Source organism: Eretmochelys imbricata, chromosome 8, assembly GCF_965152235.1.
Source record: "Eretmochelys imbricata isolate rEreImb1 chromosome 8, rEreImb1.hap1, whole genome shotgun sequence".
NCBI lineage: Eukaryota > Metazoa > Chordata > Testudines > Cheloniidae > Eretmochelys > Eretmochelys imbricata.
This window is the reverse complement of record NC_135579.1, coordinates 34,471,163-34,496,011: the sequence shown is the minus strand read 5'-3', so window position 1 is coordinate 34,496,011 and position 24,849 is coordinate 34,471,163.

Sequence of the window (24,849 nt, the reverse complement as noted above, 5' to 3'; positions counted from 1 at the left end):
CCCTTATTACAGAGGTACAGCCTGCAGAGACTACAGACAGTTCCCAGCATGCAACACTCCAGCAGCCTTTGTGAGGCAAGGGGCTGGAACAATGTACCTCGAGAGCAGTAGTCTCTGGGGACCCGGCCTTAGAAAGGAAAGCCTTTGCCATCTGTTCCATTTTATACCCATCCCATGGATGCCTCAGGTGCCTAGCAAGTGGCCTGTGCATCCCAAAATTGGGGTACCTCGGGCGTGAGGAGAAATGTAACTGACAGCAGGTTCCAGTGCATCTGGATTCTGGTCCCACTGACCCACCAATGAGGTTATGATTCAGCTGCCGTGGAGACGCTTACTGAAAATGAAGGTGATGGAGGGAGAGGTCTGATTTTCCAAGGAAATCAATAGTATAAAAAGTCTCTCTAAATTATGCACGAGGCAGTCTGCAAAAGGTCTAGAAGTAGTTTTGTTTACATCTTTCCCAGGCGATGAGAAAGGCTGAAGAGATGCACACAAATGAGAGAGAGAGAGAGAGATGGGGGTGGGTGAGGAGGAAGGGACAGTACTTTGAGATGTAGAAAACACTGTTCTAGGCCATGTAACAACACTGGCCAAATCCCCCCCTCCAAGTCAGATCCTCCGGCCCCTGTGAGTCACTCCACAGCACCAAGGGGTGGGAAGCTGGCCAGATCTCACCAGCTGAAAATTGCCCAGGTGTGAGAGAGCCGTCAGTTCACAGAGCTCCTCTGGTGCCCCAAAGCACCACTGCACGCTGGCTATTCTCAAAGGGCCCCCCCGGGTCACAGATTACAGCAGCCTCCAGGCTGCTCAGCACTCTGCCATTGCAGCATAGCGCTGGGTTAGGGTTAGGGTGCTGCAACTAGCAGCCTGGTGGTCGTCTCAATGTCTGGCACTTTAACTCATGGAATTCAACCGCTTTGAGGCTCCCAGGGCCTGGTATTGTTCCATTCGTTACATATTATCAAGCATGTGGACGGATACCTAGCCCTGGGGTTAACATGAAGATGGATAACCTCCCTTTCCTCCTCCCCCAGATTCTTAGGGTACGTCTTCGATCTATCGGGGATCAGTTTAACACGTCTCATCTAGATAAATCGATCCCCGAATCGACGCCTGTACTCCACCTCGGCAGGTGGAGTACCTGGTGTCGCCGCGGTCGACTCGCCGCCATGAGGATGGCCAGGTAAGTCGAACTAAGATACTTCGACTTCAGCTATGTGAATAGCGTAGCTGAAGTTGCGTATCTTAGTTCAACCCCCCCCCAAGCATAGCCCAGGCCTTTGTCAAGAGGGGATTCCAAAGCTACAGCAAATGGTTTGAAAACTGCAAACCCATTGTCCTTGCTGGTGACAAAAAACACTAGGGAAACCCTATTCATCAGAGTCTCTGATGGCTCATGCCTAGGGTGACCATAGGGCTCGTTTTGGCCGGGACAGTTCCCTTTTTTAAGCCCTGTCCTGGCCATCCTTACTTTTTTGGCAAATGTGAGCATTTGTCTCATTTGCTCCTGCCAACTTGATCAGTTCTCAAGAGCAAATGGGACAAATACCCACTTTTGTCCAAAAAAAAAAAAAAAAAAAAAAAAAAGAAAGAAAAAGTGGGGTGGGGTCGGAGGAACGTGCAGCTGCAAGCAGAGCATCAGCCCCACAAGGGGGACGGCAGGGCTCTGTCGCAGGAGTGGCTGGCAGGGTGCGAGCAACCAGCGGCAGCCTTGCGTGGGAAGCCAGCAGGGTTAGAGTGACCAGAGCCACCCCTGCGTGGGGAGAAGGACCTTGGGTGAGTGGCAGGGGTCAGCCCCATAAGCAGGGTAAGCGGGCTCGGGCAAGGCGGGGGGATCAGGCCAGGCCCATGTGGTGTCCCATCTTTCCCTTTGGGAAATATGGTCACCCTAGTCATGCCGAGAGCTGGAGTAATTCAGCTGGAACTTAGCAGTGTGGGCTGGGCATTGTAGGGGTGTTGTGGTTTTGGGAGAGGAGGGGGAGTGTTGAAGGGTGTCTGAGCATGTGTGAAAGTTCACTCTACAGTGCAAATCCCAGAGACACACATGCTACCCCTGGTGATGCACACCTATTGGGGATGAGCGGGTATGTCTCTCTGCTCTCCACTACACATGACTGCCCGGTTCAACTGTTAGGTAGGAATAAATGGTCAGTTTTCAAAATGGAGAGAGGTAAATAGTGGTGTCTGTTAGAGGGCTTTCCCTCAACCCTCCCACTTCCCTGGTTCTTGTCACGCAGACAGCAAGCAGCAAAAGACCAGAAGTCCAAAGTGCAGACAATGCAATGTTTCTGGGTTAGTTTCAAGCAAACATGTCCATAGCTCTACAGTGTTCATTCCCAGCTCTGAAGCCACAGAGCCTTGCCTGTGTCCCCATTCCCAACTCCTCCGTAGCAGGTCCAAATATACCTGCAGTGCACATTCACAGTCCCACCCCTTACAATTTAGGGTCATGTTTCATTTTGGGCCTGGGGTCGTCATCCCACCCATTTTGTACCCCATGGGAGGCGTAAGGAGTGAGACTGTGCTCCGGTTGGCATTTCTTTGGTCTTTTAGTGTTTTATACCCACTCACCTGCAAGCCCCTTTGACCCCCCAGACTGGTTGCTTGATTTTGCCTTGAGGTAGGGGTTCAGGCAATCTTAAAGTGTGCTCTGAGTAACACTTTAACTGCTCTTATCTGTTCCCATACATAGAATATCAGGGTTGGACGGGACCTCAGGAGGTCATCTAGTCCAACCCCCTGCTCAAAGCAGGACCAATCCCCAATGTACTAACAAATCCACCTGACTAGGCAGAAGCAACATCACAGTGTCTTTGTCCCTTGTTTACACATATTATTATAAGAGTATCAAAAAGTCAAACCCAAAATTCTATCCCAGGCTAACAAACAGACCTATATACTAACAGTGTCCCCCAGAGGTCTGTACTGGGACAAATGCTTTTCAACATATTCATAAATGATCTAGAAAAAGGGGTAAACAGTGTGGTGGCAAAATTTGCAGATGATATAAAACTCCTCAAGATAGTTAAGTCCCAGGCAGACTGTGAAGAGCTATAAAAGGATCTCTCAAAACTGGGGGACCAGGCAACAAAATGGCAGATTTCAGAGTAGCAGCTGTATTAGTCTGTATTCGCAAAAAGAAAAGGCGGACTTGTGGCACCTTAGAGACTAACCAATTTATTTGCACATAAACTAAAAGCTTATGTTCAAATAAAAATGGCAGATGAAATTCAGTGTTGATCAATGCAAAGTAATGCACATTGGAAAACATAATTCCAACTATACATATAAAATGATGGGGTCTAAATTAGCTGTTACCACTCAAGAAAGAGATCTTGGAGTCACTGTGGATAGTTCTCTGAAAACATCCACTCACTGTGCAGCGGCAGTCAAAAATGTGAACAGAATGTTGGGAATCATTAAGAAAGGGATAGATAATAAGACAGAAAATATCATATTGCCTCTAAATAAATCCATGGTAAATCCACATCTTGAATACCGCGTGTAGATATGGTCACCCATCTCAAAAAAGATATACTGGAACTGGAAAAGGTTCAGAAAAGGGCACCACAAATTATTAGGGGGTATGGAACGGCTGCTGTATGAGGAGAGATTAATAAGACTGGGACTTTTCAGCTTGGAAAAAAGACGACTAACAGGGGATATGATAGAGGTCTATGAAATTATGACTGGTGTGGAGAAAGTAAATAAGGAAGTGTTATTTACTCCTTCTCAGAACACAAGAACTAGGGGGTCACCAAATGAAATTAATAGGCAACAGGTTTAAAACAAACAAAAGGAAGTATTTTTTCACAGAACGCACAGTCAACCAGTGAAATGCCTTGACAGAGGATGTTGTGAAGGCCAAGACTATAACAGGGTTACAAAAAGAACTAGAGAAATTCATGGAGCATAGGTCCATCAATGGCTATAAGCCAGGATGGGCGGGGATGGTGTTCCTAGCCTCTGTTTGCCAGAAGCTGGGCATGGGCGATCGAGGATGGATCACATGATGATACCGGCTCTGTTCATTCCCTCTGGGGCACCTGGCATTGGCCACTGTCGGAAAACAGGATACTGGGCTAGATGGACCTTTGGTCTGACCGAGTATGGCCGTTCTTCTTGTTCTTCACCGTTTACGAACGTCGCCCTCCAATCGCTGCTCTATAGTATAACAGCAGCAAGCTGGGGAACAGACATTAAATCTCAAACTACCGTGGTTAGAGGAAGGGGAGCTTAGGGAAGTCACCAGATGAGGACGAAGCAATTCCAGGTTCTGTTCACAGCCCCAGGCTCCCACGTGACCTTGGGCCAGTCATTTCACTCTGTCTCCTTTCCCTCTCTGAAGAATGGGAGGATAAAATAGTTAATGTTTGGGATGTGCTCAGGTATGACCCAGATAGACTTGGAGGTGAATCACCTGGGTCCTATACCGGCGTGTAGTTCAGCTGGGACCTGCTATTGGGAAAAGCAATCTTGCCAATAATGCTACTTGAATGTGGTGGCAGCTTGGGCCACATCCTGCCCTCAGTCCATGCACATGCCTTGCCACATGGGCAGCTGCAGGTGTTTTGGCAGGTCCAGACTAGTGGGAGGGTGCAATACAACAGGGATGGCCAAAATCAGAGCCCAAGAGGTACCTTTGTGTGATCCATGTAGAACAGAGGCCTCCGCATGCTAGTAGGTGGGTAGACCTGAGGCCTGTTGTAATCAGGACACAGTGGTAAGTTTTATGCTTTGTCCATTTTTATGTGAGCAGTTACTATGGCAGAGTTACAGGTGGGGAAAACAGGTGATTTATTGGCCCATTTTCTCATGTGAGGCTGGTGATTTAGGCAGCAGCATACAAATGGGCACAGCTCCAAACTCCTTGGCCTGCCTGGGATGTTATGTCCCTTTAAGACCAACATAAAGCTGTCACCCAAACACACCAGCAAGGCTGGTGCAATCAGTCAGCCAAGCACAAGCTGTTGCAGTGTGGGAAGCAGCTGCTGGAGCTGTGCCAATAAGAGAGCGTGGTCCCCTTGCTGGGTGTGTATCTGGATTTACGGCCCACAAGACAGCAAAGTGACCTCACTTATTACAATGGCACAAAATCCATGCACCTCTTCTACCAAACTTGGCTCAAACTAGCCTCCCAAGTGGTCTGCCACAGCACTGCGCCAAACCCCTCTCCAACATGCCAGAGCAATAGCTTCATCACAGCTTGGCCATGTATGTTACAGTCAGTGTAAGTTACACGGGAAGAAAAGCAGGCCAATTTATCTTCAGGAAGCAGCATGGGCCAGCAGGCAGGATGCTGTCTTGGGACTCAGAGCAGGGTTCTTTTCCCAGCTCTGCCACTGACTTGCTGGTTGACCTTGGACAAGTCACTTCACCGCCCTGCCTCTCCCACACTTTGTGTGTTTAGAGTGCGAGCTCTTTGAGGCAGGGAGTCTCTTGCTTTGTGTCTGTGCAACACCCAACACAATAAAAGCCTCCAGGCCCTCTGTAATCCTAACAGTGACAAACTCTGCCTAGGTGAAGCATGTCTGTGTTGAACTGCAGCGAGCCATTTCTGTTCTCTGTCATTTTAGGAGGAATTTCTCTCTCCCACCTCAACTCTGAACCTGCTGCGAGCAGCACTTTCTTCTGTGAACTAGAGCTAAATGGCTGATGTTTCAGAGGTACTGAGCTCCTGGGGATAGGAGCTGTGAATGCTCAGCCCCTTGCCAATTGGGCCCACAGGCTCTGCTAGGGAAGGTTTTGTTAGCGTGGCTTGTTAAACTGCATGAGATGTATCATGACAGTTTCCCTTTAATGTAGAAAATACTACACAGCAAGACCACTAAGTAATAAACAGTGACTGCCTAATAATAGTGATTATCACCCTGTGCTGCAGATTGAACAGTATGCCTTAATGAGCATTGTCTTGCTTTCTGTATAACAATGCTGGGAGTATTTTAGCAGTATGAACCCTCCCAGCTACAGGAGACTAGGCTGGATGCGATTCTGCCTCACGCATCAGCAGCACAGTCGCTAGCCATGCCTGTTGCATTACGGTAGGGCCTTGAGGCCCCACCTGAGATTGGGGTCCCATTATGCTGGGTGCTGCCCAGGTACACAGTGAGGGGCCATCCCACCCCAACAGGGCTTACAGGACAGAGTTTCTCAAATATGGCCACCATGGCAGCATGCAGCCCTCAGGGGCTTTTCTTGCAGTCACAGTCTCCTGGGGTGTGTGTGTGGGGGGGTGCAATATAGCAAACCCTCCCCCTCCCTGTTGCTCCCAGATGCACCACCTTCGTGTTGATTGCTGGGGCTGCCAGCAGGGTTGGGTCCTGTCCCCCTTTGGAGACACCTGGGGCAACACACTGGAGGAGCAGGCAGTCAGTGAATTCCCCACCTTCCCAGTGGCAGTGGGGCTCAGGCTTTGGGCTCCAGGCCCTGGCTGCCTCCTCAGCCCTTCACCCACTAACCTCCATTGTCCCTGGCCCCTGCTGCCTTTCCCAACTCCCCATGCAGGGCTTAATTTGTTCCCAGGCTTGGCAGGGCTGAGTAAATCTGCTGTGAAAAGTGATACTTGTATGTTTGTTAATGTCACTTTTGACAAGAGACTTACCAGCTAGCAATAAATAAATAATGATTTGGATGTGTGTATTTATTTGTTTTTCCTAAAGCTAATTACGTATTTTAGGAAGAAGTGTGAGAACAGCCACCAGCAAGAGTTGGTGGCCATACGCTGAGTCCACCAAAAAATTTGTCCAGAGAACACCCAGGGTGTGGCGGCACAGACAGGTGAACTAACTAGTCCAAGGTCACCCAGCAGGTCTGCGCAGGTCAGTCTAGCCTCCTCGCTGCTATGAAGTCCTGCCTGGCTCCAATGCACAGGGACAACTGCCCAGTTGCAGGTGTGTGTTTGATTTGTTACACCAATGGGGCACTACAGTCAGTGACAGGATGAGCTCCCCTCACCATGGCCTGCCAGTGCTCCCTGACACCAACCACAGCTCCATCAGCCTCCACCTGCCCCAAGCCTCAGCCACCCCCCTGAGAGCGAGCCAGGGTGCCCATTAGTGCTCTCCCGTGCAGAGGGAAGACCCACAGTGGTGAGGGGTGGCAGATCTCTCCATCACTGCCGGCGCCACTTTTCAGAGTTTGTGACTGGGCCAGAGCTGGGGGGCAGAAGCTGGCCACCAAAAGACTCACAGCACAAGCAATGGCTCAATTAGCTGTCTGCCCCCTGCTCCCACCACTATGCTAAGAACACAGGGGTTAGTACTGGTAGGGAAAGGCAGCAGCTCAGCCTGCAGAGAGTGTGCTGGGGGGCTCAGTGGGGGAGGCCTGCAGCAAGTGGGTCCCAAGGAATGGCCCCAAGGCTCAGAGTCCAGGAGGGGCAGGTAACGTCTGAGCTGGGAAGCCGCTCCAAGGGCCAGGGGAGAGGCTGGGAAGGAGCCAGCACAAGCTATTTTTATTGCTTCCGTGAGATGGTGAACATGTGAGTGACCCACCTCAGCCATGCATCTTGTGACACCAACTCCCCCCCCGCCAGAGGTTCCCCCACCTCCCCACCAGGCCCGAGGGGAGGGGTAGCGTTACTGTGGGCAGGAGGTAGGGAGGTCGAGAGACCTGGGAGGATGGGGTTTTAATCAGGATGGTGGAGACTCTCGCTTTCTCCCTCCAGCCCAAATTAACAAGAAAACATTTCCATGGTTAACAACAGATGGTGCATCTGCAGCTATGTGAGTACTTCGAGTATATGCAGGGGGGCACCAATGGGCAGAGCGCGGGGGGGCTGCTGGTCAATGCCTACAACTCAGATGTGGAGGTGTGGAAAGGCAGAATTGTTTATGAGTTAGGAGAAGGAAGGGGCAGGATAGAGTGCTTGCTTACAAAACCACAGTAGTTGCTTTTCCTGATTTGACCCTGCCCTGCTGCTCCCTCCATGGGTAAATTACACTATCTGCTAGTGACCACAATGTAACTTAAGGCAGCTGGGAAGGCACCTCTCTGCTTTTGTCTGTCTATGTCTGCCTGCAATGCCATGACTGCAACAGCCAGAGGCCTCACTCAGAGCTCTCCAACCAGGGCATGACTCCCAAGTTTTGGGACAGTTCAGTCACCACAGGAGACAGGGCCAAAAAGATTCCCAAACCCACAACCCCAGGCTGAGTTCTACTGTTTCCAAACCTGGCTTTTCCTAGTGCAGCAGGGCCTTGGGGAAGCTCAGGGCCTGATCCAATGGCAAATGGTTCCTATTCATTTCAGGGGACTTTGGACCAGGGCCTACTTGAGGAGACAGGATTCCTCAGTGGAGATTAGAAATGCGGTCTGGAGAAACCGCTGCACTGCAGCCAACCCCCATAGCAGCAAGACATCACATCCACAATCATCACACAACTAGCAGTCCCCGTGCCTCTCCCTTCTTGTAGTTGGTGACACTTTCTGAGCATGCTGGCTCCTGGTGGTCAAGGCTGTTGCATACTACCTAACTGGAACATGTTAGGAACATCTGACTCCACTATAACAGCACTCAGAATTCCCCACAATTAGCATTGCAGCTTTTAGTAAGTATCTTGGTAGGACAAAACAGCTAGGTAAGCATGACACCTGTAAACCCTGCTACAGCCCTGTCTGGTGACATTGGCATGACCCACCTTGGCAATGGATCCCATATAATGTGCTGAAATCACCGCAGGACATTTTCTGATTTTCAACCTTATCAATATTAGATCTTGACTCTGCTTTTTCTGCAGGACTGGAGCAGGCCAGCAGCCAGAGCTGGGTGAAAAACAGATTTTTCAGTTCACTTGCAATTCTGAAAACAATTGTTGTTTCAGGTCAAACTGAAAATAAAGGTTTTTTTGGGGGCAAATCACAAAATAGAAAAAAAAATCATTTTGATTTTGAGCATTTTAAAATGTTTTTAATTTAAAAAAATAAAACCAAGGGAAATTTTGAAACGAAAGATAATTTTGAGCAAAATAACTAAACTTTTTGATTTTTCCAGAATTCGTACTTTTTTTTAAACTAAAACTATTCGGCAAAAATCAACATGGATTTATGAAATGTTCCAGTGGTGCAGAAACTGAATTTTGCACCAAAAAAGTTTGGACTATTTTTTTGACCAGTTCTGGTAATGACATCACAATAGGCAGTCCTGCACTGAAATTCTCAGGCATCTAATGAGTAGGGGGCAAATACAGCAAATCTTAAGTTTTGTAGTTGCACTTGTTCAGTCAAACCTCTGCGTTGATGCTCTTATTCATGTTTAAGGGTGGCATACTCAGTTCAAACAACAATTCCTAGCCAATTTATGCTAAATTCAAATAAACCAGATTTAAATTTAAATATGAGCATTTACATGGTCTTTTGCACTGGTTTAAAAATCACACCATGCAACTCTGCATGCAGACAAGTCTACACACAAAGGAGGTACTGCTATGATCAAAGTGGTAGAACCCTTCTTGCATAGATGCATTGATACTACTACAAAATGTGCTTATACTAGTAAAGTTCATTCCTATAGGGGGAAGGGAAAATAAGCTACGCCAGTAAAAGGCATCTGTAGATCCGTGTGAATTCATCCACACTACAGCTTAGACTAGCCTAACTATACTCGTTAAAACCCCCCACATTCCTAACCACCATAATTATACCAAGAGAGAAACAGTGCCTAGACCAGACCAAGCACTATTTTGGTTTGTTTATTTTGGTATGTTCCAATTCACTTTTAACTTGATAGAAAAAATATTCTTGGAATTCATATTGATGTTATCCATTAACTTTTTTTTAAATGGGAATTCTTCGCAGCCTAGGTCTAACTGAAGCAGAGTTAACGTAACCCAGCCCCACCCAGCAGCTCTAAGGGTCCAGCACTATGGAAGGAGGCAAGGAGAAGAGGGGGACTGGATGTCAGCTCATAACGCTGTCCGTTCCATTTATCCTACTGCCAAAATGAGACGACGCCCAGGCAGAGGGATGTGTTTTATTAACTGCTGAGCATGATTGACAGGGTCTGCTCATCATGTGACTGAGATATCATAAGCAGCCCCGGGGCAGACTCGAGAGCTGGATTTGTACACGGACCTAGCCTCACATTTTCAAAAGGTTTCCATATCAAAACTAACAAAATGCTCATGAGTCAGCCACAACTCATGTCCATCTGCCCAGGTTGGATCTACAGGAGTAGGACTCTCTGGCCTAAGAAACAGGATTTTTAAACAGACTTGAATGAGAAATTTAGCAAAATTACTAAACCATATAGTTAGCAAATTTCCTAGATTTTAAGAAGCCAAGTTACTTTTATTCCCTCTGCAGCATGGATAAGTTAGTGCTAAAAAACACCTAGTTCGACATAGAAACCCCAAGAGGAACATGTACAAAGATGTCCTAAGAACATGTATAGCCTTCGCATCTGAACACATAGCTATGGGCTGCCCCTCTGTTTCTGCAGGGTGAAGCCAAGACTGGCTGGCTACTGGGACTGAATGGCTACGGAACTCCACTAACTTCTGTTCATCCCGCCAAGGAGATAAGTGCATGAGTAAATACCCAGCTCTCTAAGTACCTTATAGAGGAGGCAAGGAGCATTCACTACACAGATAAGGAAACTGAGGCAGAGGGAGATGCAAGTTGCAAGGTGACCAGCCCAGTAGTAGTAGCAGCAGAGCAGGGAACAGAACCCAGGTCTCCTGACTCCCAGTCCAGTATCCCCTCAACTGGGTGAGGCTGTTCCATGGAAGGAGAGCAGAGTGTATTAATTTCTTCTGTGAAAAATTATAGCTCTGAACTGGCACTTCTTACTCAGGCAAAACTCCCACTGAAGCCAATGTAGGTTTTCCCTGAGAGGAGCAGATCTGGACTGGGCCCTATGTGAAAGTACATGACAACAGGGCATGGCTGTCAGGCGCCAGGCAGATAGCCAGCATAGCTCTCTGTGTAGCAACGTTTGGTCATTGCACGGCCCATTTTGATGCACTAAGAGACTACAGTACCCAGGCAGACGGAAGAGATGAGTCAGGTTAGACAGGATTGGCCCTCAAAGGCTCACTGACATGCTGAAATCTCCAGGATAAAATACAGCCATCAAAAAATGCTTACTCCGAGTACAAGTCAATCAGCTCCCAGACAAGGCAATGCTGCTCAGCTGCACTAGGAGAGGCAAAGGTATGTATTACTGACCCTTAGTACATGCCTTGGGCTCCTAGTGAGGCAAAGGGATACTGCACGTGCTGGAGTCACAGCTCTGACTGGGGGCTTGGCCTCTCACCATTAACTATTCTAGGACTGGAAGTCTTGTTTCCTATATAAATGTCCAATCCCCCCTGACTCTCCAAGTTGTAGGCCTCAGTGACTGCTGCCGCCACCTTTCCTGGCTTATTCAGTGTGGCCAGGCTCAAAAATTCAAAGACCACAAGATTAGTCCCAAAATAATTGAAAAATAGATTACATAGAGGCTTTGCTCTGCCTTGCCATGTTTGAACTTCCCCTGCTCCCCCAACATGCGAGCAGCTGCTGGCGTCTAAGTCTCCCAAGTGCACAGAGCGAGGTAATTCCAGCCCCACTGCAGCTCTCACCAGACCCCAGCTGAGATCACAATACACACATTGGTGTAAGATGCCACCTAACTGTGCAGAGCTTCCAGCTTCTCCCCCAACTTCCAGCCAGTGAATTCCATGCTCCCCATGCGAAGCCTCCACATCAGTCCATCACTCACCCCCAGCCCTGCCTCTGCTGCTCTTGCAGCTCCAGGGAATCCTTCACTCCTCTCGCCCCATGCCTGGCCCAGCTGTCACGAAGAGACAGGCTCCAGCAAGGCCTGGAATCCCAGCACCGGGGCTAATTATGAGAGCTGGAATGCCATGATAGCTGCCCCCGCATCCACCAACGGGGAATCACGTGGGCTCAGTGCTTCTGCTAACATGAAAAGCAGTGCCCTGGTGGGCAATGGCCATGCTCCCTTTGCCTGTCCCAGGCATTGCACAGATGAAGGGGTGAGGCTGTTCCATGGAAGGAGAGCAGAGTGTATTAATTTCTTCTGTGAAAAATTATAGCTCTGAACTGGCACTTCTTACTCAGGCAAAACTCCCACTGAAGCCAATGTAGGTTTTCCCTGAGAGGAGCAGATCTGGACTGGGCCCTATGTGAAAGTACATGACAACAGGGCATGGCTGTCAGGCGCCAGGCAGATAGCCAGCATAGCTCTGTTGCCCACCTCCCCACTGACCCAGGCTGTCTGCAGACTCAGGCAGGCCTCCCTGTGCCTGTCACATTTAGAAAGATTCCTTCACAAGAATGCAGGTGAGAGGTTTAGCTATTTTCTCTTCATTAAAGTGGAGGGTTGGGAGCCCTTTTTGCTGCCAGTCTCATTCAATGGGGAATTACATGGCCATTTACACAGCTCTGTAAGTGCATTGTGCACCAGGGCTGGGCTGGGCTGGAAGCAGTGGTGAACTGGAGCCGGTTGTTAAATTTTGAAGCAGTTTTAGAACCGGTTGTTAACCCGCTTCCCTGCAGGGGGCGCTGAGGCTTTGATGGGCTCCAGCTGGGAAGTGATGTATTTTCTCCTCTGGCCGCCGGGAGCACTGCGCTGCGGGAGCCATGTGGGCTGCCGCCTGGCCGGAGGCACAAGACCTGTTGCTGCTGCTGCTCCCCCGACCCCTGGCCCTGGGGCTCCCGCTGCTGCCTGGCAGGTCCCCGGCTGTTCTGCTGGGCCTGGGCTGCATCCTGCTGCTCCGAGCCGCTCTCCCTGTGAGCACCCACCACCCTGCCCGCAGCCAGCCCCCGCCCCCAGCCACCCCCTGCCAGCACCCCCTACCCTGCCCACAGCCAGCCCGTCTCCAGCCAGCCCTGCACCCCCCTTCCCTGCCTGCAGCCAGCCCCTACCTCCACTCAGCACCTGCCCTGACTCCAGCCAACCCTGCACCCTCCTGTCTCCAGCCAGCTCCGCACCCCCTGCCCTGCCCACAGCCAGCCTCGCACCTTCTGCTTCCAGATAGCCCTGCCCCATGCCCGTCTGCAGCTGGCCCCACGTCCACTGGTGCCCTGCAGTTCCCAGGGCAGTAACCCTGCACACCTGCTTCAATGAGGGGGGCATGGAGCAGCTGGGACCCACACATGTGCACACCCTAGGGTGACCAGACAAAGTATGAAAAATCAGGACAGGGGGTCGGGGGTAATAGGAGCCTATATAAGAAAAAGACCCCAAAATTGGAACTGTCCCTATAAAATCGGGACATCTGGTCACCCTAGCACACTCCCAGAGAGTGGCGGGGACCCACACAGGTGAAACGGAGCTCATTTCTAGTTCAGGCCCATCTTTTTAAAAAAGAACTTTAGGCAGGGTTAACATACATCCGTATTTTCCCGGACAGGTCAGGCTTTTTGGTTCTTAAATTGCCATCCGGGAGGAATTTTTAATTTTTAAAAATTCCTCCCGGGAAAATACGGACGTATGGTAACCCTGTTGGTACAAAAAATACATACTGGGGCACATCCCTTAAATCAGAACTTTTTATAGGGAACCGGTTGTTAAGATTTTGGCAGCTCATCACTGGCTGGAAGTGTGCTTCGCCTGTGCACAGCTGGGCGAGCGGAGACATCCTGAAAGGCTTATAGAACAATTTGCAACATGCTGCCTCAAGATTTTTGCTACCCCATTAACTCTGAAGAGAGAGCAGCCCCCCCCCCCCCCGGGCAGGTTCTTCAGGAGGGGTCTCTGCCTTTTTGCAATGCAGAGTGCTCCAAGATGAGCAGGGTCACAGTTGTGATGGACAGGCCCGGTGGCAGCGGTGATGGGGGCAGGGAGTGGCCTGTCTATCTCAGTACAGGCTGAAAGCAGCAAGAGCGGGAGGTAAAGAGAGTTTTAACATCCAGGAAAAACCACCTGACAAAGCCACTAGGAACTGTCTGGATTTATAGAGATGATCCCACTTAGGGCCAAATTCAAATCTCACTCATTAGCGTAGAGGCGATGGAGTTACTGTGACCTATGCTAGGAACAGAGCTGAACATGGCCCTGCATGTCACGGTGTACTCACGGCTTTGAAGAGGAACCACACTCAGGTGGGGCTCTTGACAACGACATTAGCACTGATGTGACATAGCAGATCCTGTAACCCCATCCCGTGGGCCTGTGCAGGTGGGGTATGGCAGGCATTGATCTTTGTTCGCCCCCCATCACTCCCCCATTGGATTTGACTCAATGGGGGCATGATGACAGATGGCAGGGTCCATTTTGGTCAATTTCACAGCCCTAAGGTTTGAAAATAAGTCACTTTCATGTTTTCAGATGTTTATACTGTGAAATTGCAGATGTTGTAAGAAGGTCATGGAGGAGGGCGTGTCACAAAGCTGTTGGGGGTGGGGGTCGTGGGATTGCCCCCCTAACTTCTGCACCGCAACAGCTCTGGAGCTTCCTGTAGCCAGAGGAGGTAGCCAGAGGTAGGTCTGATCTCCCCCCACTGACAGCAGCAGTGCATGAGAAGAAGTCCTGTCTCTCCCCAGCCCAGCTGGGACTAGCAGCTAGGAGCCCCCGGCTGGGGCACTCCCAGCAGCACAGGAGAGATCAGACCAGAGGTGGGCAAACTACAGCCTGCGGGCCACATCCGGCCCGCAGGACCGTCCTGCCCGGCCCCTGAGCTCCCGGGCGGGGAGGCTAGCCCCCGGCCCCTCCCCCGCTGTCCACTTGGCTGGCTCCAGCATGGTAAGGGGGCGGGGGGGTTGGATAAGGGCAGGGGGTGCCCAGGGGCAGTCAGGGGACAGGGAGCAGGGGGAGTTGGATAGGGGTCGTGGCAGTCAGGTAAGGGGGCGGGTGTTGGATGGGGGTGGAGTCCTGAGGGGCAGTTAGAGGAGGGGGATCCTGGGAGTGGGCGGTCAGGGGTCAAGGAGTGGGGGGGGGGTTGGATGGGTTGGGGATTCTGAAGGGGGCAGGAAGAGGGAGGAGTCAGATAGGGGGTGGAGGCCAGGCTTTCTGGGAAGGCACAGCCCTCCCTGCCCGGCTCTCCATACAGTTGTGCACCCCCGTTGTTGCCCTCAAGCCAAAAAGTTTGCCCACCCTTGGATCAGACCCACTTCTGGGAACCTCCTCTGGCTGCAGGAAGCCTCAAAGCTGCTGCTTTAAGAGCCCAGCTCTAAAGGCAGAGCAGCAGTGGAGTTTCCTGCAACCAGGGGTGTTATCTGGAGGTCGATCTGACCCCTCCACCGCCAAGAGTGGCCATGCAGGGGAAGAGAAAGTCCAGTCCCTCCCCAGCCTGGCTAGGACTAGCAGCTGGAGCCTGGCGCATGGCACCCCAGCTAAGGTGGCCCCAGTCCTGCCCCTTCCCTACCCCTCCAAGAGCTAGATGTCACAGCCAGGAATTTGGTAGAGCCCTATATATGTGTACTCTGCTCCAGCATCTGTGCCCCTGGGGGAAGGGCATACAGGTCTTGCTGCTCTGCTCTAACTCCAGGCTCCACTGAAACCAGCAGGGTCTCTCAGTAAAAGACCCCAATTCAGTGGTTAAAATCAACATGATGTAACAATGAACTAACACACATTATGTGGAAATATTGAACAGTAGAGCACATTAAGTAAAATCTGGACAATCTCCCTGCCGATTACCTCTTGCAGAGGCTGTCAAACACATTCCAAGCAAAGAGTTGCAAAGCTAGCAGAGTCCCCCCAGGCACTATATGGAGCCCACGTGCCATGCACTAAATGGCAACATGAAATGGTCAATGGCTATTTACAGTCAGAGAGATTGTAAACAGTGCCATCTTGCTCCACAGATCCACTCTTTGGGGCTACTCGGACTCCATCTGCTTAGCTGGGCAAGGTTTGCACTCCATTAGCATGAAGCAACCATTTGAGATGGGAGAGCAAGCTGAATTCTGTTCCGGCTCCCACATCACCAACACAACCACATCTGGTGTTTGTATTCCAGGGACACCCCAATATGCTCGACTCTCAACACAGAGTTAGAGACAGTCCCTGCCCTGAACAATATACCCTCTAAATAAATGAGACAGACTGGGGTGGGCAGAGGGAATATTTCCTATTGCACAAATGGGGAATGAGGTTCAGACAGACGAAGGCTCAGCTCTTAACTTCCACTGAAATCAGTGGGAGTTTGGCACCTACATGCCTTTGAGGAAATGGGCCTAAGTGACTGGCCCAAGGCCACACAGGGAGTCTGTGGCAGAGCTAGGACTTGACCCCAGCTCCCCTGAGACCCAAACCAGTGTCCTGACACCTAGACCATCATGCCCTCTAAGCTGGCCTCACTTTTGTCTGCTGGTGGACTGACCTCTCTGAAGGGTGTAGTCCTCCATTATAGGGTACAGAGCTCACAGAGGCAGTTCAGGCTTGCCCCTCCACACTGCTCCACCAGTGAGCTTCATCCCAGCACCTGAGAGACCATCTAGGGGTAAAGAAGTCACCTGAAATCCCAGTCAATCTTTGATCTCTGCAAGGGCGTGTGGGGTGCGTGTGGGGACATCTTACAACTTCATGGAGCAGCTAGTCTGGCTCCACAGCTGAGGCTGAACATTGCCCTTAGAGCAGGGATTCCAGCTCTTTGCTATGTATAGAAAATGCAGCCTATCTGCACCACACTGATGGCTCTCACCCACCGAGCACAGAATGGGTTTCCTGAGAATTCACAAGTAAACTGGTGATGAGTTAGAGTTAAAATTAATTTACAGATAGGTCCTTTCAGAAACGGTCAGATGTTTCTGGTGCCCAATGATCTTAACAGACGGATACAGTTTTCAAACTCCCCACATGGCAACTCCCTGGAAATTTGACGATAGGCTACATTTGAACACATTAACTTTTAATGGTCATTTCTTTTGCCATCATTCCCTCAGCACAGACAGAACGATCTTCTTCAGAATTCAATGAAGAGTTGTCCTCTTGTCCCAGTTGCTCTGCTACGCCCATCCTGCCCCACTGGATGGCCTGAAGATACTGGAGTGGCAGAGACTTAACTGCAGAATTGATTCTATCTCAGGGTTTTATACTGCTGTCCATCACTGTAGTAACTGAGTGCCTTCCATGTCTAATCAATAGCCAGATCCCTAGAGGACTCCATGCAATCACAAGCTCTTCTCCCTTTGGTGATCAAGACTCTGCTTGGGGTTTGTTCTTGGTTTCTTGTTAGACAGTTTTTTTTTTAAAGGCTGATTTGTTTTCAGTTCCTTTTGTTGGTTGGCTGGTGTTTGTGTGGAAGGGGCTGTCACCATTGTGACCAGCTGGGACAAAATGCGATTTCATCCAATGTAATTGAGATCAAGGGCAAAACTACCATTGATTTCACCTCTGGAACCTCCTATGGCCTTTTGTTAAAGCAGAGTTCTCCTTAGAAACATGCCCATGGTTTATATAAGATGACTTTGAGTTTCCAGGAGTTAAGATCAGGGATATCTTATAGGTGTAGATGTACTGATTGAATGTGTTAGATTGTCTGACTCCCTAGAATACATACCCGGGCCATTCACATGTGCACTACAGAAATTTGCACTTTCAAATTCATACATGAAAACTGGGGAGTTGCAGAGTAAACAGCTGTTACGGTGCAGAGATGAGCGCTTGCTGCAGTATTTCTACTCTCTCTCTCCACCCAAGGTGGTTCTGTGACACCCATCACAGCAGTATCTAGTACACAATGTTGCACTGTAGGTCAGGAAAAGGACAACACGCTGGATAAACTCTGTGCACAGCAGGAAGTCAAGAGAAGATGAAAGAACAGACCAGCACAACACAGAGCCCTGTTCTAAGCTTCCTTTCTGGGCAGCCTCCTGTCAATATCTTGTATTCCATATGGACACCTTGACTTTACAGAAAGGATTGTAAGCATGTCCTAGCCTGTTTGCTGTGTCTCTGCTTGTTAAGCTAGAAGAATGGACAGGCAATGAATTTCCAGATCATTGCCTGCCCTGGGTGCCCAGCGGACCCACGGGGAAAGCGACACAACCTTTCCATCAATGCCCTAGGTTGTGGCAAGTCGCTATTACATGGATCTCTCAATCCAGGACAAGGCTTTGAAACATACCCTACAACTCACTCTGGGCCAGCTGTGCCGGCTATTAACAGTGGTGGCAGCAGGAAACGGACGCCGCCAAGGCATTTCCCTTTGGATCTGATGCTGGGCTGTGCTTGCCCAGTGCCGAGTTGTGGTATGTGGCATGCTGGCCTGAGGCACTCTGAGCGGCTCCAGGGAGCCAAGCACAGGCCCAGAGGCAAGGACTGGCTGTGTTCTCATTCCTGCTCCGCCCCCACCTGCTGGGAGGCCGTGGGCCAGTCCTTGGGCAGCTATTAACTGGGGATAATTTACCCCCTCCCTCACCTGCACACTGGGGAGATCAGTTAACCCAGCCGTACAGTAGTCTCTCTCCCACTAGCCAAGAGTGAGGAACTATTTGGCTGGGTGAGCAGATCGTACCTGTCCTACTGTAGCACCCAGAAGCCTTGCTCCTGGCCCCAGGCTGCTGTATGGTGCCTACCAGGCTGAGCCAATGGCTCAGGAAACCCAATTCTATAACCCTTTCCAGCCATCAGCTTCCTGCAGTGCCCTGGGTGACTGGCTGCCAGCACAGGTGCCAGGCTTGTGGTCACGCAGGCCCTTGGGACATGGAAAATAGTTCCTGAGAAAGGGGAAACTGCTTCTCCGAACTCCCTAGAGCAGGTGGGCCTCAGCACAGGCCAGCAGGAGTCAGGGGAGATGGACGGAGCCAGGCCCAGAGCAGTGGAGGAGGGCTGGGGAGAGAAGAGCAACTGGGCTGGAACAGGGCAAGAAGGGGATAGCGGAAAGGAAGGGAGCAGCGGCTGGGGTTTGGCGCGGTGGAGCCAGAGGAGAGAAGCGGCCTGTGACTGGACGGGGACCAGCGAGCATCTGAGCAGATGGAAAGGGAAAGCTCCAGAACAGAGGCAGAGCTATGGGAGTGGGCAGGAAAACCAAGTGTCATTTGGGGATGGAGCGGGAGGGGGAAGCTCAGGGAGCAGAGTCTGGCTGGGTGAGGGAGGCGCCCTGAGCAGAGGGCTTTTGGGAGAGCTGGTTCCTGGGGCTCCAGGAGCCTCACTGCTGCTGCCTGGCTGGACTTCTGTGTTTAGATGTTGCTTGTAATTATTAGAATTGGGAGCACTGGCTGTTGGGAGTCTGAAAGGACAGGAAACAGGGGGGGAGGAGTCGAAAAGACCGAGGGAGAGCTATAGAGGGTGCAACAGCAGCTTGGAAAAGAGGTTTCCACTTTAAAAAATAAAGTCCTGGTGAAGTTTGTTAGTACCTTGCCTGGCTATTACAACATTTTGGCAACGAGGATGGATCTTCTGCCTCTGAACCCACCTGCACCCTTTCTACAAAGCCCACCTGAGCCTCCAATTGCTTTTACTGCCTGGATCCATATGTTTGAGACTTATCTGCTTGCAATCAGTGCTACAGAGATTTCGGAAGTAAGAAAGCGTGCTCTGCTAATCCACGGCCTTGCAGCAGAAGGGCAGTGTATATTTTACACTTTTCCCCTTGCAGACGATAAATATGAGACTGCACTCACTGCATCAAAGAACTTTTTTGTGCCAAAAGTGAATGTAGTAGCTAATTGCTACAGATTTCACCAGCGTGAGCAGAAACCAGGGGAGACTGTAATGCAGTATATTGCTTCCCTGAGGAGTCTGATTGTAACTTGTGACTTTGGGAATATGGCAGATGAGATGATTAGAGACCAGCTCATTGAGAAAACAACCATGCTTCTTGTAAGAGAACGTGTACTTCTAGAACCACAATTTACACTAGAAAAAGCAATAACCATTGCTACCCAGATTGAGTCAGCTCCAGCTGAAGCCAAAATAATGAATATGGATACAGAAGGCACAGTCCAGGCTGTGACTCCTTTGCGGAAAAGTTCACTATCACTACAGGCAAACAATTACAAGAGGAAAACTAATGAAACATCACAACTTCCTCTGCCACAGGTGGGCTGGGCACACTGGAGCTCCAGGCTGGCAGAGTACATGGGCTGGGGAGGCCACGCCTGTGCGTGCCGAGGTGGGAGGGGATGGCCTCACAGTCACCACCCTAGTGCTGAGGGGGTGAGAGCCCAGGCACAAACCCTTACATTTGAGTGAGAGCAGATGTAGCAGCAGGAAGTGGTCAGTGCTAGAACCCCTGCCCACCTCTTGGCCCCAACCCATACAGGGAGCACCCTGCAGCAAGCTCCAAGGGCCGACTCTGAGGTCTGGCACCTGCCTGTTAACAGAAGTGTGCCATAACTCAATTCTCCCCATGCTCCTAACTAATGAGGATGCCTCCAGCCATTTAAAAAAAGACTAGCCTTTGAAGACAGCCCCTTCCTTTCCAGGGACTGCTGGGAAGGGACATGTGGCTGCACAGCGTACAGAGTGAGAGACTGGCTGTCCCTGTGTAACACTCTGTGTAAGAAAGATCATGGACATACACTGGCAGCAGTTAACGCTCCAGCACAGGCTCATTCCTTGCAGAAGTCAAAAGGAAAAGCCAGTGTAATGTTTTAGAGCCTGCAGATTACAGCAGTTTGCTCCAAACCAGCATCCCAATTCCAGCTCCCTAGACAGAGGTGCGTGGGGATTATCACACTGATGTTGACAGTGGGGTCTTGGAGATTGTTCTGCGGTGCATTTGGAGACACAGCAGCTAAAGCCCACTATGTGATTAGAGTTGGGGAGAAATTCGGAAAAAATTCAAGGTATCAAACGTTTTCCTGTTCCAAATCAGGATGAAAAGTCAAAATCTTGAAAATGATCTCAAACTGAAAATCCAAACAACGTTTTGGTTCAGGTTAAAGGAAACTTTCAATTTTTGACACTTTTCTCCAGCCTTTAAGGGTAAATGTACCAACATTCCCAAACAAAATAATTTTGACTCAGCAACCTGAAACTCTTTGTTCTGAAAACATTGAATTGGGACACTGAATTTCAAAACTTTTGTCAGTAATTCTGAGTTGGGAGAGTCACTGAAACCAGTCCTTGGGAACAGTTTCAGGTTTAAGGAAATGCCATTTTTGAGGGAAAAGTTAGTAAAAAAAATTCCTGATGGCTCTAGCTGTGCTGTCACTAACCATCTGCTTTCCCACTGCTGCCACCCATGAATGATACCTTGGGGGCTGCTGCTGACTTTCACCCACCCAAAACTGCATCAGCATTGGGCTCACGTGTACCCCGGAAATCAGCAACATTACTGCACAACTTGTGTACTGACCAGATCAGACTGGGCTCTTCCTTTTGTTGGGCACCTGGGCCATGCTTTTGCAGGCTTTTAAGTAGGGCAAAACCAACAGCCACCCCCACCTACCCTGGCATTTGTTCCTGTCAGATCTCACCAGCTAAGCAGGTTCTGATCCATCCTAGGATGGGAGACCAGAAAACCCAGAGGCTGCAGCATTTTTTGCTGATCCCTGTGATGCACGTCCCTGGTGACTTGTTTTCTTAACTCATGTGGTCCGAGTGGGTTTTAAATGAGCCCAAACCTGCTCCCCCACCTATTCCTGCCACAAGAGAGCTCACCACTTCGGACACAGTCTGATGACTTTGGCAAAGCAGCCCAAGAACAGCAAGGCATCCTGGCTCACAGCACTCCGATGACAGCAAGTCCATAGCAGCAGCAGTTTTCATGCCGTCAACAAGAGCACAAGCGGCCCCCCACATTCAGCATACAGTCATGTTTAAACCCCAGCTGAGAGGCAGATTGTCATTCAGCGCTACCCACTAACTGACAAGGGAAGGAGCAGGTCAGTGTTAGTTTCACCTGTCCACAAATTTAATAACTGGATCCTGGGCTAGGCTACAGCTAGCACCAAGCGTTAATTACAGGCTTGTTTCAGAAACGACAGGACCCCTTCCACTGGAGAGCAATTCATGATAATTACAGAGCAGCTCACCCCAACTGCCTGCTAAGTGTGCAATTAACTCCCATCACTTCTGAAATAGTCCTAGCTTATTTCAGTCCCTTGCAGGACACAAACAACCACCGCATTGTCCTGCCGACGCCCCATGACAATCAGTTTGTCCAACCAGAAAACACATTGACCCACTGTTCTCTCCAGTCAGAGCTTGTGGGACTGTTGCCTTAGCACCTAGGACTGCACATCCAAGTGGGGGAAGCCTGGTCAGTTGGAGGGTGGGAGACCTCTGTGGAAAACACAGGTGTTACAGGCTATGGGGGTGTGTAGCAGCCTTTCCTCAGCCAAGGCCCCAGGAAGATGGGCACACGTGACTGCCCTTCACATCAAACCTAGGTCCTGCTCAGCTGCGATCAGTCTGCTGGCATGGTGCTTTTCACAGTTGGGGTGGTGGTGGTGGAGGGCACGAGTGTACCAGGGGCCCTGGACAGATTCCGGGAGGGTACACACACTGCTAAATCCCATCTCCAGTTTTCAGTACAGATGATATTCTTCACTTCCTGTCCTAACCTGTTGGACATGTTCCTGTATACTGTTATTCAGGCTGCTGAATCCTGGCTGTAACAGGTGTAAAGAACTTTATGATCCTTTGTCACGAAAGGTCCCTATAAGCACAAATATACTGATGGGAAAACTGCCATGGAGATAAGGCCCCGAGGCAGTCTGGAATCCTAGCCCAGCTTGGCTCCTGTCCTCTCCCTCCCCAGCCAGGGAAAGCACAATCTGATGGCTAAGGAGCAGCCTGCTCTGGTAGAACAACTGTGGCAGCAGGGGCTGTGGTCCAGGCTGGGATGGATCCTGCATGCTCCCCTCCCACCTTGTCTCTCAGTTAGTATTTGGCCTATCCCAGCTGTGCTCCTCCTGGGCAGTCATCATTCCTAGCAGCCACCCTGGCTCCAGGCCCTGGTTACTCCTGGCCAGTGTTACCCTGGGGGCGGGGGGCAGTTCCACTGGGAGCCTGGGGCTCCAGAGACATTGGATACTGCTTTTCACCCTCCCCTTCTGCCGCTTGGCGAGCCCCTGGGCTCCCCAGCCAGAGCTGCCCACTCCACGAACCCAAGGGCTGTTTGCTTGAGGGGCTGCCTCACTCTGTCAGGACCTTCTCTGGCTGCTAGGCTGCGGTGAAGTCCCTGCTGTGCTGGCTGAGCAGCATAACCCCTGTCCCTGGGGGATTTGCCTCAGCCTTGCATCTAACCAATGGAACCCCACTAAGCCCTCATCCTTGGCAACTCAGCCCACAGCAGGGTTCCTGTCCTGTGCGGTTAGGTCTGGCTCCCCATGCTAGCCACTCACAGATTTGGGGGAACCCACCAGTCTCTCTTGATGCACACCAACACACACTTGGGGTTCTCCCCCCATCCCACAATACCATTCAACCCCCTTCCTGCCTTGGTGCCACTGGACAGGGTCAGGAGAATTGACCCTGCCCTGGCACTCGTCTTTCCCATCCCCACCGCCTGCACCTTCTCAGGATCTCTCCCCCCAGCACTCTCCCCTCCCTCCCAATCTCTCAGAACATCTCATCCCGATCCCCAATGCAGGGACTCAACTCTCCGCTCCATGCCAAGCCCATTGTCTCCTCCTCCCTGGGGACCCCCAAGATCATCACTTGGACAGGACTCTCCTGCTCAGGCTGCCAGACGCCATGCTACATAACCTCAGGAAGAATGCAGGAGAAAGCCACTGGCTGGCCCACAGCCAGGAGATTCTCTATGGGTCCTAGTGCAGCCTGGTGAACTGAGGCAGGGCCAGCACAGTGCATAGCTAGAGATACAGTCCATGTGGAGGAATCGCTTCATACCCCCTGCTGAGCAGCTGCCGTGCTGTGGCCTGGCTCATCACACTCTCAGCACTTGGTCAAGGGGTTTGGAGAAGAGACAGTTTTATTCCCAGAGGCCGCGTGACAGGTTGGGAAGAACAATCCAGCACCACTAACAGTCATAGCGCTCAGCCCTGGCCCAGAGCCATCAGCAGGGATCTCTGCAGCATGGCTGAATGGAGAGAGCATTGGAGAGGGGCTCAGAAATGCTACGCTTTAGTCCTGGCTCTGCCACTGGCTGTGGGTTGACCTTGGACAACTCACTTCCCTGCTCTCTGATTCAGTTTCCCCACCTGTAAAAGGGGAATAATGATACTGACCTCCTTTGTAAAGCACTGTGAGATCTAGGGATGAGATCTGTTTCTCAAATGGTGGGTCCCCGCAAAGAAGGGTCCAGATGGATCCTGCATGCCCCGAAGCACTCCTCCCCTTCTCCACAATGCTCTCACTTTCGCAGAGAGCAGACAACAACAGAGGAGAGGGATCCGGGCAGCAGCAGAGGACAGGGCTGGAACCAGTGAGCAGACAATCAACAGCCTGGTAGTGATCACAGCATGGCTGTGGGAAGGGAGGGGCTGCAGGAAGGGAGGGACTAGCTGGGGGAGGCGGGGAGTGGGTATGGGCTGAGGAGGGGAGAGCAGGGGACTGGAAGACTGAGAAAGGGGAAACAGGGATAATAGCAGGTCCTCCAGAGAGACAAATGTAGCTGGTGGGTGACCTTAATATAACATGTGGGGAACCTCTCCACTCGCTGAGCTCAGCTCTTTGTTCTTATTTGTTCCTCTCTGCAGCTGAGATTTCCAAGCTGCCTAGGGGGGCTCAGGCCCCCACATCCAGGCAGTGCTACAGCAAGTCCAGCTCCCACTGGTGGGAAACAGGCAGCTTTGAGAATGGGCGAGACTCAGGTTATTATTTATATTGCCGTGGGGCCTAGGAACCCCAGTCACTGACCAGCCCCCCCCTCCCCCTTGTGCTAGGCACTGTACACACACAGAACAAACATGCTTGATTAGCAGGGCACTTGCTAAGTGTCTGCTCCCACGTTCCTTACAGAAGCCATCGGCGTCTCTGAGCTTCCATCCCGCTTCCCACAGTACCCTGTGCTGAGGGCACTGGAGGTTGAGCTACTCCGTAGGGCC